Raw genomic sequence first — 12,458 nt, 5'->3', positions numbered from 1 at the left:
ATTTGCAATGAATTTCCCAGGTATTCTTTGAGCTTCTTTGACGTCTAGGTCTCTAGCAAGGCCAGGGAAGTTTTCTGCAATTGTTCCCTCAAATAAGTTCCACACTTTTAGATTTCTCTTTTTTTCTCAAGAACACCAGTTATTCTTAGGTTTGGCGGTTTAACATAATCCCACATTTCTTGGGGGCTTTATTCAGTTTTTAAATTCTTTTTTTTTTCTTATTTTCGTTTTTATCTGATTGGGTTCATTCAAAAGTCTTGTCTTCAAGCTCTGAAGTTCTTTCTTCTACTTGTTCTAATCTATTGTTGACACTTTCCAGCGCATTTTATCTTTCTCTAAGTGTGTCTTCCATTTCCAGAAATTATGATTGTTTTTTCTTTATAATATCTATTTATCTGGAGAAGTTTTCATTCATAGTGAGACCTTGTCTCTATAAAAAATAAAAATAAATTGCCAGGTTTTAAGAGGAAGATGACAGATAGGAGACAAGGCAATTTATTTTTATTTTTTATAGAGACAAGGTCTCACTATGTTGCCCAGGTTGGTCTTGAACTCCTGGGCTCAAGTTTCCCAAAGACACTGATATTTCTAATTTAAATTTAACATTACTAAATTATTATTTAACCTTATTTTATTTAATGATTGTATCTATCTTCCCCTTCAAAGAAAATTATGTTTCCTAAAAACATGTTTGTATAACATACATATATAAGCCTGGCATGATGACCACTGATCCCTGCCTCACACTCTCCCTCCGGCCTCTGCCTCCACAATTCCCAGGTAACAAAGTGTTGCTCCCTCATTGATTTCCAAAAAAAAAAGGTGGTCAAGGTGGTCAGGCGTGGTGGCTCACGCCTGTAATCCCAGCTCTTTGGGAGGCCGAGGCAAGTGGATCACCTGAGGTCAGGAGTTCCAGACCAGCCTGGCCAGCATGGTGAAACCCCATCTCTACTAAAAATACAAGAGATTAGCCAGGCGTGGTGTTGGGTGCCTGTAATACTAGCTACTTGGGAGGCTGAGGCAGGAGAATTGCTTCAACCCAAGAGGCACAGGTTGCAGTGAGCCAAGATCGCGCCATTGCACTCCAGCCTGGGTGACAGAGCGAGACCCTGTCTCAAAATAAATAAATGAATAGGAAAGAAAGAAGATCTGTGTTCTTAGTGTTTGTTTAGTTCTTAATGCCTTCACTGAGATGCCAGGCTTAGGGCATCCCCAAAGCTTTGGGACTGGGGTTTGAAGCCATCTTACCCAGATCTTAGAGACCTGAGCAGGCCCAGCTGACACAGGCTACAAACAAATGTCCTCTTATCCTCACTGCAATCCCTATAAGCTGCTCACCTCCTGTGATTGCCTTGCGGGTGTGTCCTGAGTGGCCCAAGCAGATTTCTACATCTGAACTCCTCGCTTGAAATAAAAGGAGATAAAGTGAGTACAAACACCCTTATGCGTTACTGTAGCTCAAATGAGGCCAGACTAGATCCTAAAGAAGACCTGGCGTGGGCCATCTTCTAGAGTCATCCCACCTCCCAGGACAAGCAAAGGTCCTGCCTCCAAGTTGCTGCAACTTTCTAAGTGTATCGTGCTGCTTATATGACACAGCAAGGCCGTAGACTCTGCGGGGAAAAGTTTTTTAACTACAGGATTTTAAAAACAGAATATTATTTTGAAATTACTTCGACATCTACTGTCAGGTGATGTGTAAAAGCGCTTGTATGTTACATGTTCTACGTTAGGAGATTATTTTGTTCTGGAGTTTTCTACAGAGAATTCCTTGGGAATGAAGTGCTATTGTGCATTCAGAATCGTGTGGCTATAGCAGTTCCATATTGCAGGCTGGGAACCCAGGAATGTCCCCTCTGTCCCAGCTCTTCAAATTGGGCCCTACAGATCCCACGGGGACACATTTTTGGAAAATTGCTGGGTTTCTAGACCAATCACGTCTTTGAAATGTCTTCTTGTCACTCTGTGGTTTCTTGCTTCAGCTTAACCCCACTGGCCCCATAGATCAGGCAGCTCACAATTTGAACACAGCCAGGGGGCATGGAGGATGAGAACCAGCCTATCCTGACAATCCTGGCAGCACGTGGGGAAAGCCAGGCCCAGGTTTCCATATGTGAACGCATTACATTGTCTCCACCAAGAAAACAACCCCTGTGAAACATTTATATGTGTCACCCACTTTGCCTTAGGTTCCATTACCTAAGAGACAGACCTGGCATTGCTCAATAGCACCAGGCTTAGCACTTCCAGGGGAGATCTGCATCTACAAAGAGTTAAAGAAAAAGGAATTGAATTGAGTTATAAGCAAAACATCCAATAAATATTTATTGAGTGACTATTTCATTCCAAGCATTCTGCTAGGTGCTGAGAAATCAGAAACAAATACATTGAACTTATTGGCAAACTAGCTGGGGACATGGGCAGGGAAGCCAACTGTTGTAGTCGGTTCAGTGTGGTGAAAGTTGTGCTGAGGAATGCAATGGCTTTGCAGGAGCCGGGAGCAGAGACATGTAGTTCTGCTTGGTGGGACTGGGCCGATGTCAGGCAAAGCTTCCATAAGGACGCGATGTTCAAGAAGGGTCCTGAAGAATGATTCGAAGCTGGAAAGTCAGAGGAAAGCATTGAATGTAAAGGCATAGAGGTGGGGGAAGCATGGCACATCCAGAGACGTGCAGACGCCCTGTCATGCCTGCAGTCTTTACGGGAGGTGAGAAAGAATTCCCAGGGTACATGGATGCATGTTAGGAGGCTGAGACTGGTCTTTGGAGATGATCAGACATAGGCTTGAAGACTTGATGCTTTCAAAAGCTCGCTCTGACAGTAGCGTAGAGAAGGGATGGGGGAGGCTTTGCTTATAATAAAGTGAGAAATGATGGGGGCTGAATTAAGAGAATGGCTCTGGGGGTGGAGCATGAGGGTATGTCCTAAAGATAGATGAGAGAAAGACCAGGACTTGAGAATGGTTGAAGTGGGGTACAGGGAGACAGGGGACACCTTCTGTGGCTGTAGCTTGAGTCACTATGTGGACAGGAGTGCTCGTCATTGAGACCAGAAAGCTTGGAGGGGAAAATGCTCATACGCAATTCTGAAGTTCCTAAGAGACAAATGAAACAAACAAGGGGCTAGGTCCCGTAAGCTCATCAAGACTTCTTTCTGAAAGAAATAAAGCACATCTCTAATGATGACAGAAATAACCACAAACCTGCGAGTCAGCCTCAAATATCTTGCCTGGGGGATTAAATGATGGCTGAGGGATGGGGTACCCCAGAATGTCCCTTGCACAGGAGAGGGCCTAGAGAAGAGAGACGATTTTTTCAGCAGGTCACATTCAGCTTAGTGCAGAGCCTTTGCCTTAAACGCTCCCCTGCATTATAAGAATGGAGTTTATATGAGAGGTGAGAAGGTCCCAGTGACTTAGCAACTATGGCATGCTTCTGAAAACATTTCAAAGACCTCTACTCTGGCTTTTAGAATGCTTTCTAGAGCAAATACCGTGCATACCGACACCACTACCTGGAATTATACACCGTCTTTCTTCAGAGGCACACGAGGAGCTTCACACATCACCTTAGGTCTAGGTCAGCTACTTTGTTTCATGCATGCTGCTGGTGTTTCTGGAAGAACATGTATGAGGTGATTGCTCTTGAAAGGCTTCAGAACAATCAAGATGGTTTGTTGCTTTTGGGTTCTTTTTTTTGAGACAGGGTCTTGCTCTGTCGTCCAGGCTGGAGTGCAGTGGTGCAATCTCTGCTCATCACAGCCTCTGCCTCCTGGGCTCAAGCAATTCTCCCACTTCAGCCCTCAGCCTCCAGAGTAGCTGGGACTATAGGTGTGTGCCACCACACCTAGCTTTTTTTTTTTTTTTTTTTGTAGAGGCAGGGTTTCACCATGTTGTCGAGGCTGGTCTCAAACTCCTGGGCTCAAGCAATCTGCCTGCCTCGGCTTTCCAAAGTGCTGGGATTACAAGCATGAGCCACTGCACTGGCTGGATTTTATTTTATTTTACTTTATTTATTATTTATTTATTTATTTAGACTGAGTCTTGCTCTGTCACCCAGGCTGGAGTGCAATGCACCATCTCAGCTCACTGCAAACTCCGCCTCCTGGATTCAAGCAATTCTCCTGTTTCAGCTTCCTGAGTAGCTGGGATTACAGGTGCACGCCATCACACCCGGCTAATTTGTGTATTTTTAGTAGAGACAGGGTTTTGCCATGTTGGCCAGGCAGGTCTTGGACTCCTGACCTCAGGTGATCCGCCTGCCTCGGCCTCCCAAAGTGCTGGGATTACAGGTGTGAGCCACTGTGCCTGGCCTGGGTTTTTTTAATTTTAATTTTAATTTTTTTAATAGAAAGCATGCAAAAAGAGAGAACACAGTCATTGGATAGTATTATAAAAATAGTCGTAGAAGTGAATATAAATGATGCAAAATGCAATACAGCTAGAGTTCCTTCTTCACCCTTTTTATTGATGTGTTCACCCAAGTGTTCTTCTCACGCATAGAAGCAGGTGGTTTTCTTGACTATAGTACTATGGTTTGGAGTGTTTATGCTTCACTAATGGTACAAAATTAGCTGAGAAAAGATTTAAATTGGTGTTTCAATTATCCACTGTGATAACAAACCACCTAAAAATGTAGTGGTATAAAACAACTACTGTGTATTTTCTCACACTACTTTGTGGAGGTTTAAAACAACACAAATTCATCACCTTGGTTTCTGTGGGTCAGAACAGCCCAAATTCATCATCTCGGTTTCTGTGGGTCAGAAGTGCAGGTGTGGGTTAGCTAGGTCCTCTGCTCAGGGTCTCACCAGGTTGAAATCAAGGTGGCAGCCAGAGCTGTGGTCTCATCTGAACTAATGCAGAACTCACCAGAATACATGTAGTGTTAGAAGAATCCATTTCCTTGTGGTTGTAGGACGGAGGTACCCTCTTCCTTGCTGGCCATCCTCAGTTTCTAGAGGCTGTTCTCAAGTCCTGGCCACATGGCCCCCTCCCTCACCTTGTGGCAGCTCCAGGCCAGCAGGGGGTGCCACTGTTGCCTCCAGTGTCCTCTCAGGGCTCACCTGATTCAGTCAGGCCCACCAGGATAATCTTTCTTCTTTTTTTTTTAACTTTTTTTTTTTTTTTTTTGAGATGGAGTCTCACTCTGTCACCCAGGCCGGACTGTCGTGGCCCAATCTCGGCTCACTGCAAGCTCCACCTCCCGGGTTCACGCCGTTCTCCTGCCTCAGCCTCCTAAGTAGCTGGGACTACAGGTGCCCACCACGCCCGGCTAGTTTTTTGTATTTTCAGTAGAGATGGGGTTTCACCGTGTTAGCCAGGATGGTCTCAATCTCCTGACCTCGTGATCCGCCCACCTTGGCCTCCCAAAGTGCTGGGATTACAGGCGTGAGCCACCACACCCCACCCCTTTTTTAACTTTTATTTTATGTTCAGGCGTACATGTGCAGGTTTGTTACATAGGTAAACTTGTGTCACAGGGGTTGTTGTACAGATTATTTCGTCACCCAGGTACTAAACTTAGTACTCAGTAGTTATTTTTTCTGATCCTCTTCCTCCTTCCACCATCCACTCTCAAGTAGCCCCTGTGTCTGTTAATCTTCCTTCTTGATAAACTCAAAGTCAAACAAGTCCGGATCTTACCTACATCTGCAAAATCAATTTCTCCTATAAAGGAATGTAATCACAGAAGCACTGTCCCATTGTAGTACGAGTGCTGACCTGTAGTAGGCAGAGAGGGTTGTCCTGCCCACACTCAAGGAGAGCATGTGCAGGGCCAGTTCACCCCTCGTGTGGAAGTGGGAGTGCTGGGGGCTCACTTAGCGCTCTGCTCACCACAACCCCAAACTCACAACTTTATTCCCACCAATCCTGTCCCCTCAGGCCCAGGGGGCACACACTCCAGCAGGACTTCAGCTGAGCCCAGGGAACGCTCTGCTGACTGGTGACGAGGGACTTACCTCTTCACACCCATGACACCCACCCGCTGAGCCCCTCACCTTCTCCCACACGGCCCCGAAGGTCCTGGCCAGGTCACCTCTGGCCTCACTTTCCATTCTCCCCTCCTTCCTCCCCTCCAGCCCCAGGGTCCTCCTCTATGTGGCCAGACATGGTGGGTGCACACTCACCCGAGAGCCTCTCTTCTTTTCCCTTTGCCTGGAATGCTCTCTTCCCAGTTACCAAAGATACTCAGGCTCTCTCCCCAGTTTCCTTCAGGCCCTTGCTCCACAAGCTCCTTCCGGGTGAAGCCTCCCCTCCCATCCTCCTTAAAGCTTCAGCCTCTACCTGGGACACTTCCTCCCTCACTGCCTGCCTCCTTTAAACTCTCCTTAGTCCTCCTGCAGCCCACACAGCTCAACACAGGCAGGAGGGGGCGCTGCTGCCCTGGCTGGTATGCAGCCACCAGAGGCTGAAGCTCACCCATGTCTGTCTGGGGCCCAGGATCGCCTTCCTTGATTCCAGCTCTCTCGGGCTGTCAGGACCTGGCGCTGGGAGGCACTAGGCCATGCCCTGGCCTGAGGCCTTCTCTCTCCCTCTTTGCCCTGTGTCTCTGCAGGGGAGCCCTGCCCTGCCCCTGGGAGGGTGGGGGCAGAGGTGTGGAGAGTGGGTGTACAAGGCCAGGGTGTGCCAGGCCCAGGACAGCCTGGCGCCTGTCAGTGGATGAGTGCCTCCCCTTTAGCCTGATGTCAGGGTGGGCATGAGAGTGGGAGCAGAGGGTGCCTAACTGAGGAAAGGGTCTGTGCAACCCCCTTTTCCTACCCGTTCTCGTTTCTGAAGGCTCCTCAAGCACACTGCGGTGTCCACACCATTAGCAGCAGGCTCCTTCTCTTCAGGTGGTCTTAGGAACTTCTCAGAACTTCTGGTCTCCTCCTCCTGAGCATGGTTCCCCTGGGTGAGCTCCGGGCCATGCCACTCAACGCCCTCCAGGACAGGCCGAAGGGTTTGTCTGTTTGGTGGTTGCTAAGGTTTGAAAAAAACCTGTTGGAAACTTAATCCCCAAAGCAACAGTGTTGGGAGGTGGGACCTAATGGGACATGTTTAGTCATAAGGGCTCCACCCTTATGAATGGATTCTCTCTCTCTTGTTCTCTCTCTCTCTCTCTCTCTCTCTCTTCCCTCTCCCCCAACCCCTCCTTCCACAACCATGTGATGCTGTCCACCCTGTCGTGGCAAGAAGGCCTTTGCCAGATGTGGCCCCTTAATCCTGGGCTTCCCAGTCTCCAGAACCATGAGCCAAATGCATTTCTGTCTGTTACAAATTATGCAGGGTGTGATTTTCTCTGATGAAGACAGTGCTGTATCAGGGCCCTCTTGCCAAGACAGCCAGCTGATAGGAGCCTGCGTGTGAGGCCCTGACATCTTACAGAGCAGCAGTTTGAGGTCTGGCCTGCTAAACAGGCACTGCCCTGCCCTGCACACGGGACCTGGGTGGGGCATGATGAGGCTCTTCACCACGCTGCCCTCATTTTAGGAGGCGGAAAACCCTTTCTCCCCCTTCTCCATGTGCTTCTGCAGTTGGAAGAAGTGAGGAGGGTTCAGATACACTTGAGCTGCGCTTACAGCAAAGCATGTCCCTCAAGGTGACCTTGCCACATGGCCTGAATCTAGAATTCCCTTGAACAGCGTGGACAGCCATCACCATGGGTCTGTCTGCCCGGCCTTGTACGGCTCTCCTTCGAACTCACCTGGACCCTTGCATCAAAGGACTCAGGGACTCTGCTGTAGTCATCCTAGCATGGTCGAGAGGAGTAGGAAGGTCTCCAGCGTCTGAGCCTTTAAGGAGGTCTGTTGGTCACCATCGCTTCTGCCTTCTTGAGAACCATTACCCTTGGAGCATCCGGTAGTGTATCCCCGTCAAGTGTCAAATGTGTTGCTCCCTGGAGAGGAAGACTTATTTCCAGAAAGTACTCTGATGTTTTGTAATTTGTGATTTCTGTCACTGGCTCAGTGGCCCACCCACTGCTCAGCTCATGTGGCATGACCAGGCTGGGGCGTCGGGTCATCTTGTTCTCTGGGTGTGTGGCAACACTGGTGTATGGCGTAATTTCCTTCTTGAGAAGAAATTCAGTAATTTCTAATATCCAGGGCTTTAGGTAGAGGCCTGAAAATCACTCTCCATGCCTCTTTCAGTATTTTATATATAGTCATCTCTTGGTATCCATGGGGGTTGGTTCCAGAATCCCCTGCAGATACCAAAATTTGTGAGTGTTCAAGTTCTTTATATATAGTGGCACAGTATTTGCACATAACCTAGGCATATCAGCCAATCATAGATGGTGATTTAAATAATCTCTTGATTACTTCTAACACTTAATACTCTGTAAATGTTTTGTAAGTAGTTGCTACCCGGCATTTTTTATTTGTTTTATTTTTATTGTTGTTTCATTAATTTTATTTTATTTTTGGAATATTTTCAGTCCATGGTTGGTTGAATCCACAGATGCAGAAGCCTTAGACACAGAGGGCCGAGCGTACCTATGTATGCCGTTCTTAAAGTAGCAACATATTGGTTCTGAACACATAAGAAATTAGTCGTCTATTAGACTTTAAGGGAGTAAATATGGTCCAAGTTGATTTTTAAATTTAGCAAATAGTCATAGACATATCAGTGTCTTACAGAAAATATTTATTAGAATGTTCATTCTCTCATTTGGGATGCTGCTTTGCCTTGCTGTATAATGTGTCTTAAGAATGTCATCAAAGCATTACACATTTGAAAAATGTTTTAAAAACGATATGATGACAATTAAGACCTTCTCCCCAATTCCTACCTATTATCCAGGATAAATGTTTTTTTCCTTTATCCTGATTTTAAAATCAAATACACTTTATTGAGGCATACTTTACATGAAGCAAAATGTACCCTTTCTAATTATTATAAGTTTGATGAGTTTTCAACAGATATATACAGCTGTTACCGTGACGGTGTCTTTACCCAGCTTCCTGCATCGCTCTGTCCAGACACAGAATGTCTCCGTCACCTGACAAGTTCCTTTGTGCCGCACCCTCCAGTCAATCATCTGTTTTGAGGAGAGTTTTGAAACAAAGGTTTTTTTTTTCTTTCTCACTGATGACCGTAACCTACCACAGGGTCTCTCTCTCTCTCTCTCTCTCTCTCTCTCTCTCTCTCTCTCTCTCTCTTTCACTGCTCTTGCACCAGCTGCCTGACAATTTGTGGGATTAAAGCTCTAAGCTGCTTACTGGCCCTTCTGACTAGGGAGAGGGAACAAGCCTCATTATTCGTCTATTCTTTTCGGTGCCTGCTCACTCCTCTTCCTCCCAAATCCCCATCCATCCATCCATCCATCCGTCTGTCTGTCTTTCCATCTATCCATCTATCCTTCCATCTATCCAATCCACTTGCATGTTGAATGTCTACTATGAGTCACTGGCTACCAGGAATCCCACTTCTACCCAAATTATGCCTCAACAGGGAAGACAAACAACTTAACAATTATGATAAAAAAGAAAATATGCCATACAATGGAAAAGAAGGGGGCATGATGGGAGACCCAGCGGGAGTAACTGGCAGTGATTCTTAGGGGGAAGAGACATTCCTAATGGACACCTGCAGGAGAAATATTAAAGAGTCAATTGGCCGGGCGCGGTGGCTCAAGCCTGTAATCCCAGCACTTTGGGAGGCCGAGACGGGCGGATCACGAGGTCAGGAGATCGAGACCATCCTGGCTAACACGGTGAAACCCCGTCTCTACTAAAAAATACAAAAAACTAGCCGGGTGCGGTGGCGGGCGCCTGTAGTCCCAACTACTCGGGAGGCTGAGGCAGGAGAATGGCGTGAACCCGGGAGGCGGAGCTTGCAGTGAGCCGAGATCCGGCCACTGCACTCCAGCCTGGGCGGCAGAGCGAGACTCCGTCTCAAAAAAAAAAAAAAAAAAAAAAAAAAAAAAAGAGTCAATCATTTCAATAACGCTTATTGTGAAACCAATAATGCACAAAATTTCTGGGTTCCCAGGCTGATGGGTTTGAAAGTCACTGCGTCATGAACATACCCAGGACCCACACATTGTTTTGTAGGAGAGGGGTTCAGTAAAATGTGAAACGTCCGACATTCAACAGGCAGAAATGTGCAGAATGCATGCTTTGCCACTGATTGAAAGTGTTTCTTCAATGGGTTTTGATAGAATATATGACTAATCTGATGAGAAACAGCTTAGGGCCATGCAAGGAAAGAAAATCAGCCCCTCGAAACGTGTTCTGTGGCTGGCACAGAGGTAGCTGCTGGTAATTTGAACAGGGTGAGCAGGACATCGTGGGCCTCATTGTGGGGTTAGCAGGGCCGGGCTGGGACAGTGAGATAATTTTCTAGGCGGAGAAAAGAGATAACATGGTAAGTTAAAAACACTGAAAATTCTGCGCTGCCAGAGTACAAATGTCAGCCAGGAAGGCCCTGACACTCTTGAAAGAGGGATTTGAGCAGTGGCCACTGCATCTACTTGGCACTCGTTCGCTGTGTAGAAGGGTCACCAAGTCCCTCATCAGAATCCTGAAAGGAGGAGAAACGGTGGGCCCAGGCAGCGTACCTCAATCACTTGTGAATAATTTCCGTCTTTCATAAACATAGCTATGATTGAAATGACATTTCACGAACAGCAGGGAAGGATTGTGGAAGAAAATGAGGTATGTGAGAAGCAAATCCATCTACCTGATTGCCGTGTAACTTTTGGTGAGTCACGGAGTGAGAATTTCAGATGTGAATTAAGGATTGCTGATATACTTGAAAAGTTTCCTCCATGTTCTACTTTAGAATCAAGAGGCCAGAGAAGCAGGAGGGAAGAGTACTTGTTACTTGTAGTGGACCTTCTTCCTGAATAATTTTTAGGGTAATTATGTATGCGGTTTCCACCTGAGTTGCTGACCTTTGGGTGAATGTTACTGGATATGCACCTATGGTACCCAGGCACACTTTCCGCGGGTTCTGTGGGCACTGTGAAGTGTGACAGACTTCGGCTTTTTATGACTTTTGGTCATAACATGTCCATAGAGTGCTTTTAATCTCCTGCAATTTAACGTATGAGAAAATCGATTTACTTTGTAGTGAGTTCTGTACATTTCACATAAAATTAAAGCGCTCTGAAAACCCAAATCTCCTGTGGGCAGCAATTCACACACAATATTCTGGAAATGTAAAATCCTAAATGCCTGCTGACTTGAAATCAATGTTTATAGCCTGCATCTGAATTGCTCCGTGAATTGCTGGGCCCCTCTCCATCTACTGCCCTTCGCCTTGATTTAGTCACTCGTTTCCAGGGGCTGACTTTCTTTTCTTGCATGGCCCTAAGCTGTTTCCCATCATATTAGTAATATATTCTATCAAAGCCTGTTGAAGAAACACTTTCAATCAATGGCCACGTGTGCATCCTGCATGATTCTGCCTGTTGAATGTCGGTCGTTTCACATTTTACTGAACCCCTCTCCTACAAAGCAATGCATGGGTCCTAGGCACATTCATGATTCAATGACTTTCAGGTCTACCAGCCTGGGAACCAGAAACTTCATGCATTATTGGTTTTACAATTTCAGCTGAGGCTGCCACAGAACAACTCAAAAGAAATAGGGTATCCTGAGTGAGCCTGTTCCTTGACTTGTGTTTCAATTCTAAGGTCTATTGGCTTCACTGGCAGTGGGATGGCTGATTTTTCCCTCCTTTATCTAAGGGGACCTGCTGAGAGTCTCTATTTGGAAATATTTCCTGCCTGTCCTTAGGGGGGGTCAATGCCTGAATCTGTCCAATAATCAGATTTGACCAACTTGATTGAAGTGTGGATTTTCCAGCACGATTAAACCTTGAACATATATGGCTTGAAAATGTACAAATGCTCTTGGAAATGACAGGATGATGGTTCTCAAGAAAGGGAAAAAAAGGTAGCATGTGACTTTTCATAGATAAATGCCTAATGCTAATGACGGTCAGGATTAATGTCATTTCCTAGATTTTGGCAAATAAACACTGGGTTACTTAGGCCTCTGTGGGCTTCCCAGGAAGGTCACCACCATTTGAAAGGAGAGTTTCAGGGAAAAAGCTGCCAGAGATTAAACAGAAGGCTTACAGATGTATCTTCCGAAGAGAACTGGCTTTTATAACTTAGCATCTTCCATGGACATCTTTTCTAATAGAAAAGAAGCTCTTCAAACGACTAAAACGATTGCTGTTTTGTGGAGGTGCTGATGAACAGAGGTTTCATCATAGTAGCATCTACCTGTACAAAGGAAATACTCAAAGTTCTGATTTCAGTTTATCCATTTTCTTCTTTTGCAAGTGACGCATTCTTAGTGTGGTGGACCCTCTGTGAACCACAGCACAGAATCAGCAGTTTCTAAGCTCAAATTGACAAAGGCATGTGTCCTCCTGAATTTAAAATGTTTAAAAAGGTTTAAAAGCCTTTTAAACTGCAGAATTTAAAAGGTTCACAGATGTATTCTAGAAATAAAATGACAAC

General features: G+C 45.9%; 1 protein-coding gene across 1 annotated transcript in view; it reads right to left on the bottom strand.

The window, feature by feature from the left end:
• Positions 1 to 6,949, bottom strand: part of KCNE1 (potassium voltage-gated channel subfamily E regulatory subunit 1) — a 56,881-nt gene extending 49,932 nt beyond the window's left edge. Inside the window, exon 1 of the mRNA XM_015446621.4 lies at positions 6,761 to 6,949. The gene's annotated coding sequence lies outside the window, so the exon portion shown is untranslated. The remainder of the gene's footprint in view (positions 1 to 6,760) is intronic.
• Positions 6,950 to 12,458: the final 5,509 nt, after the last annotated feature.

This window comes from Macaca fascicularis, chromosome 3, assembly GCF_037993035.2.
Source record: "Macaca fascicularis isolate 582-1 chromosome 3, T2T-MFA8v1.1".
NCBI classification, from domain to species: domain Eukaryota; kingdom Metazoa; phylum Chordata; class Mammalia; order Primates; family Cercopithecidae; genus Macaca; species Macaca fascicularis.
The sequence above is the reverse complement of the archived record's forward strand: the minus strand, read 5'-3'. Positions and strand labels throughout refer to the sequence as shown.